The sequence below is a fragment of the Streptopelia decaocto genome, assembly GCF_964273445.1.
Source record: "Streptopelia decaocto genome assembly, chromosome: 1".
NCBI lineage: Eukaryota > Metazoa > Chordata > Aves > Columbiformes > Columbidae > Streptopelia > Streptopelia decaocto.
Genome location: NC_138663.1, coordinates 79,352,877 through 79,359,933, shown reverse-complemented (window position 1 = coordinate 79,359,933; position 7,057 = coordinate 79,352,877).

Below are 7,057 nucleotides of genomic sequence, written 5' to 3'. Positions count from 1 at the left end.
ATGGTAGGACAAGGGGTAATGGGATCAAGCTGGAACACAAGAGGTTCCACTTAAATTTGAGAAAAAACTTCTTCTCATTGAGGGTGACAGAGCACTGGAACAGGCTGCCCAGGGGGGTTGTGGAGTCTCCTTTGCTGGAGACATTCAAAACCCGCGTGGACATGTTCCTGTGCGACCTCACCTAGGCGTTCCTGCTCCAGCAGAGGGATTGGACTAGATGATCTTTTGAGGTCCCTTCCAATCCCAAACATACTGTGATACTGTGATACTGTGAACCAAAACATAAATGGAGGAGAAATATCTTTTCTCCTTTGTTGAACTTCGCATTGGTCAGTTGGTAAAGAAGAAGGTCTGTCTTCACAATCCAGATAAAACTAGGAATAAAAATAAGGGATTTTTTGGTAGGCAATTTTGCAAGGCTGATATGAAAACCAGCATTTAATTTTGCTGTCTCAAATGCTAGATAGCCAAATCCTATTTAACTTTGAACACAAGTAAGTTGGGGTTTCCCAGCTAAATCCTGTGACTGAGAAGCATTAATAAAAGGAAAATAAAACTTTTGAAATTAATCTCAAATGTGCATTCATATGTAAATACCGTCATGAGACCTGTTTAAATGTGAAGACTTTATATGTATTCGAATTTGTTTGTTTTATTTTTCTTGAATGCAAAAGATCATACATGCAAATAATTGTTTTAATTGGTATAACTGTTGTAATTTATTTTGTTTAACTTCATATAACTTATTTCATTTCACGCTGCAAAAAGTAGGGCTTTTTTCTCCTGACATGGGTAAAACTCAATCTTTTGGAATTGATGTAGAATTACTACAACAAGTGTCGCAATTTACAGAAAGTTTTGCTGCTGCCCAATAGTCTTGGAGGGGAAGAAAAATTTTTAGTGAGTCAGAGATGATTCTTACATATTTTTAAACATAAAAATGGACTGTCATGTATCAGTATTGAGACCTAACCTGAAAAAAAAAAAAAAAGACCTCAAAACAGACATATCTTTTTGATTTACCACCTTGTTAAGGTTACTGTCCTAAACCTTAACTATACCTATAAAACTCTTCCTTCCACACCCACTCTCTCCCCCCAGTCTGGTTAAAAGAGATCAAAAGATTGTTTACAAATTCATAGTGATCATGGTGAACTGCTTTACTCAGAAAAATCTTCTGAATTATTTCAAGTTCAGATTTTACAAAAGTACCTTTTCAGTGTTCAAATGGTTTGAACACAGTTCCAAATTTAAACTCAAATAGTAGATTAGTTTATATGGTCTTTTGAACATCAAGCAAAGTAAAATGTGCTGTTTGTGTATTTCACAGAATCACAGAATGTAAGGGATTGGAAGGGACCTCAAAAGATCATCTAGTCCAATTCCCCTGCTGGAGCAGGAACACCTAGATGAGGTTACACAGGAATGTGTCCACACAGGTTTTGAATGTCTCCAGAGAAGGAGGCTCCACAACCTCCCTGGGCAGCCTGTTCCAGTGCTCTGTTACCCTCACTGAGAAGAAGATTCTTCTCAAATTTAAGTGGAACCTCTTGTGTTCCAGTTTGAACCCATTACCCCTTGTCCTATCATTGGTTGTCACAGAGAAGAGCCTGGCTACATCCTTGTGACACTCACCCTTTATATATCTGTAAACATTAATAAGGTCACCCCTCAGTCTCCTCTTCTCCAAACTAAAGAGACCCAGCTCCCTCAGCCTTTCTTCATAAGGGAGTTGATCCGCTCCCTTCATCATCTTTGTTGCTCTGCACTGGACTCTCTCCAGCAGTTCCCTGTCCTTCTTGAATTGAGGGGCCCAGAACTGGACACAATATTCCAGGTGTGGTCTCACCAGGGCAGAGTAGAGGGGAAGGAGAACCTCTCTTGACCTACTAACCACCCCGATTTCTTAATGTAAACTCTCTGGCGTGCTTCCAAAAGATCATTTTTACACAGTTCTTCATGTTGCCACGTGTGGCAACATGTATGTAGTGTGTAGGTTGTATGTATGTAGTAGGAAGATGGCCAATCAGAGCTTACTATCCATTCTTAGTAGAGTATGGAAAGGAGGTGAGACATCTGCAAAAAGTGTGAAAGGCAAGGACCATGAACAACCAAATGGGGAAAGTGTAGTGGGAAGTGGGATGGAAAAAACATCTAAGCTCCTATCTGCCCCAAGGAGTCTGACTTTGAGGATTCAAGTGTTCTTGTGGTGAGTATTTGGGTTTAGAAAGGACATGGCAGGGAATTCTGACTTGCTCAATGGAAATCTTGACAAAATGTCTGGTTAACTCATTTTGCTGATAGTCACAGAGATTGCTCTGGTCTAGTTTTCCCTATGCAGAGGCATTCTTTCCCCTGTCTTACTACAGCCCTGAGAAATAGAAAAGAAGATGTCATCTCGAGCTGACTCTATAAACACTGCTATCAGAAAAGACATTTTAAACTATCGTAAAAAGACCTATTGTGCAACTGGAGTCTTGGAAGAAGAATGGGTTGCAGCTCAAATGTTGTTAAAGGTTAATGTTTCTATCATTGCGTTCCTTTTTCTAGTTCCCATAACCAGGCTGTAATGATAGAAAAATATATGAGCTATTTCTTTGTGTTGGCAAAATCGCAATTCAGAAAGACATAGTTTCCTAAGTTATTTTTAAACTAATATGCTGGTTTATAGCTAGATGAACAAAACCATCTTTTTTAAGAAAAAAAAAATGAGCAAGATTTTTTATGTTATGCTGCTCTTGCAGAAAGCAAGCGTTTTTGTCTATCGAAAGAGTAACAGCTTTCTGAAGTCAACTCATGAACTGAAAAGGAAACTAATTGAAACAATAGCATTAATTTTATGTTGCCAAATGTTAACCAATCTGGTACTTTCCACAATTATTTTTACTGTTGTAAAATAATTCAAATGTCTTTGTCGTTGTTTTGTATTGTTATGTTCCTGTAAGTGTTGAACACTGATTCCAGGGCAGAAATTCTATTTACTGTTAGTTGACTGAGCAACAGAGTCTGCATATCTCTCTTCCCAGCTGTTCTAATTTTGATACAAGGAGCAAAGTAATGTCTCCTATATTTTAGTGAGTTGCTGTGCTGCTTGCTTAGTGCATGAAGAGTACTCTGATAAGAAATTATAACTTCTAGGCAACTCTACAGATTGGGGCCTAAAAGTTTTCTTATGATATGGTAGTGGCAGAGCACCTTCTTAGCCCAGGCTTTCTTTAAAAGTCAGGACAGAGGAGATTCACTCTTCACAGTCTCTCCAGATTTAGATGAGCTTCTGAGTTTCCATAAAATTCATCTGACCAAACACTACTACTCTGCTCAAACACCTACAAGATCACAGGTTCTTCTGAGCTGCTAGGCCCTAGTGGTGGAACTTGTGTGTTATTTGCCCTGTGTTTTGAAGGCTATTTTCTGGTGAGTCCTTAACACAGCATAGCTATGCTGTCCTCTGTGACTATTCAACAAGGTTGAATGCCATATTATTGTTACTGGTCACAGGTTTTCTAGTTCAGGGACAAACTGAGAGGAAGAAGTAGGCCAGCTGCAGCTACCTCCTGTTTTTGGAATCCAGTCTACTGAAATTGTGTGTTTCTGAACTCAAAGTAACCCTAAATCAGTATTGTTCCATGGAAGCAAAGCATTCTGTTAACTCTTTTCTGTCTTTTGGTGGATTTGAAGGGAAGTGAATAATTCCTGCTTTAACAATCTCAAGGAAAATAGCAAGAAAAGTAAATCAGATAAGACTTTGCTCCATGGCAGTAGTATCCTAGTGAACACTCAAACCTGGGTGTCAGATGGTGTCTGAGTAGATGGCCCCTGTTCCCTGCAGACATTCAATGTATCAGGTTGTTCTCTGGAGTGTGTGTTAAATGTCCTTAAGCAAAAGACAGATGGTAAGCCCTGTTAAGGAAACTCTTATTGAAACATTCTTGCAAAGACTTTGTATTTTTTCCTACAAAAAGGAATAATGAAGGTCCTCTAATCCTGTTTAGGTAACTTGTTAGGTAACTTTTAAATGGAAACTTTAGCCTATCTTTGAAAAACAACCAAGCAACGAAACTAAAACCAACAAAAAACACACAAAAAAACCCCACAAAAACCCCAAGCAACCAACCAACCAACCAAAACCCAAACGAACCAAAAAATAACCCCCACAAAACAACTAAAGAGAACCTTTCAACAAAGAACAAATACTGCCAGTGCATGCCCATGGACTGTGAACTGCCCTTTAATAATTTTCTGAAATTGTTAGCTCTGAAGTCTAAAAACTGCTGTAAAATTATGAGCACTGGCTATTTGGTTTCTGCTATATTGATACTGAATGCAAAGAACCTATAATACACAATTTTCAACTTTGTTATCATTAAGGAAGCTTCCTGCATTTGTTCCTTGTGCAGATCTCCCGCCAGTGGTGCTGTATGTTTGTTGTTTATGTGGAGGAGCAGATAATACTGTTTACAAGCCTCGTGTGGATACTAGTTAAATTTATCCCCTGTTAGCACTAAATTAGCAACTCTAGTGTGTTTTTCAGGCTATACTTTTTCTCTATAACTGCATTTAAACTCCTGTGAAACCCTTCTGCTGTGTCTATCAGAAACATTAGAGGAAAGAATCTATGGTATTTGAGGAGGAGGTTATGAGAGTGTGGCAGCAGTAGTTTGGACTAAATATGTTTTAACAGATACAGTGATGCACAACTGTTATTTCCATATCATTTGCTTCTCTTTCAATATGCTAAAAACTTGAATTTACCATTTTATTCCCACTTGTGAGGTTTGCTGTATTAAAATTGGATGAACATTATCTGGTAGTATTCTTTTATTTGCTGATGAACCAGATACCACTGAAGGATAAGACAAACACGTCATGTATGTACAGCAGGAGAAACACAGGGAGGGGATACCTGCACTTTTAAAGTGCTTCAGTTACCAGCACTTGTGTGGAAAAATAATGTTGGTTCTGCTTTCCTCATCAGACTCCATGTACTCAACTCTTTCCAAAACTTAAAAATACAACATCACACGTTAGTGTCTGTTTTGCCTTCACTGTGATATTAAAATTAATATGGTTTCAGATACTACTTTGGATACAATCTCTTCAAGATCTAGTGAACTATGTAAATTTAAAGCAATAGATTGCAAGGGCTATAGATTTTGGCCCCTGTTAAAATAATACTAGTACTAAGACTAATATTAAAAATAAGTACAGCTAATTACATGAATGTTTACCCACAACATGCAAGTATCTGTAAGGAAAAACAAAGAGATCAATCAGGTCTCTTCAGAGTGTGGAAAACTGTAAAGTTGCATGCTCTTTGTTTACAAAAATTACTATGTTTATCTAAGTAAAGTGATACATATTATACACACTTTAGCTGATGACATATACTGTATAGAGCTGGGATATTACATAGAAAGTTACATATAATTATCCTGCCCTCTCAATGTTGTTCCCTGTTTTCAAAGCCTGCACAATTACCAGATTTCATGAAACTGCATGTAAAATGACACCTATTCTTATACCACATCAGTATATTTCTCCAGTTTTACTGAATATAATCCTAAAACCCGAGGTTTTACAAAATACAGCATGATTCTAGTTTTTCCTCATTTCTATTCAGAATAAAAATTAACCTACCTCAAAAGCATACTTCTGATTAAAAACAGAAAAATTATAATGCATTTTTTTTCTTAACTGAAAGTTAGTATGTGATTTGCTGGCGTCAGAGTTAGAGACATTATTTTGCAAAATCCGATTTTGTTTTAGTTTAACTTCAGGTTTTTAGGCTCACTTGTGACATTTCCATACAAAAAATGGAATATTTTTCGAAGTGTTAGATTTTTACTTGAACTGGTAATGAAATTTAGAACTTCAGCATGGAGATACAAATTTTAACTTTTAAACCATTCACAAAAACAAATAACAATGTAAGGAGCTGTAAGAAAGTAAGGAGTGTATTTTTTTTTTCACTGTAAGTATTCTAATTAGATTTTTGTAAACCTAAAAATTGTTTCTAAAAACATGTTTTGCAATCCATCCCATTCCTTCTGAAAGTACAGTGCTTTAAATCAAAACAGTTCAATTTGTCTTAAAAAAAGTAAACACTCAAAATATTGCATCAAAGGAAATTTTGACAGATACTTCTAAATTATTACATCTGATTAGCCCATCATGTTAAAAAATATGCAATATGTTTTGCAAGTGGATATGAACAGCTTCAGGTGGATTTTTTTATAACACTTGTCGCATTTCCATACAAAAAGGGAAACATATCTTATAGAAATTTTTTTTTTTTTGTTTTTTTTCATATTATAAAAATTAAAGCATTTATCCTCCATTAACTCTTAGATATTATTAAGTATTAAATATTTTAAATATACATACAATACTTCTTGATTTCAAAGTAAGTACCCCTGCCTTGGAATCAGTAGGAGTATTAATTTTTAATTATCTGAATTATTTTAACTGTTTGGGGATTTAAGAAAAAGAAAGTAGCCTAATATTTCCAGAACGGGACAGTGTTTGTTGTGATGTTCTTTGGTAGGAGAAATCATCTTCCATTAAATACAACATAATATGTTTACCTGTAAAGTTTGAGTTCAGAGACATGAAAAAGTTAAACACAAAGAGAAACTGATAACCCACAGTCTCAGTACACCTTAATTTATTGGCAAGACGTTATGGTACCTCCTGAAACTCTTCTGTCTTGTTCTTATTTTTAAAACATGCTTTGGATTTTGCTCAATATAGATTAAACCCCAGAATTTTAACTGTCAGAAACTGCAACATTTTGAAACAGGTTTTTGCTTGACAGAGACAGCCAACACATCATTTACACAGAAATTTAGAGGTGCTGGATAATTTCAGGTAAATATTCAGGGTGACCGTCATGTTCTGATTGCAGCACTCTCACCAGTGCAAGTTTCCCCACCAGCCCTATGAACCACTGAAGCAAAAGCCCCACATCACCCATGTCCTGCCCCTCTCCACAGCATGCTGCAGCCTTCTCTTTGGCTTTTGTGCACTGAAAAGGTTGGGCAGTGCAATCACATTTGCG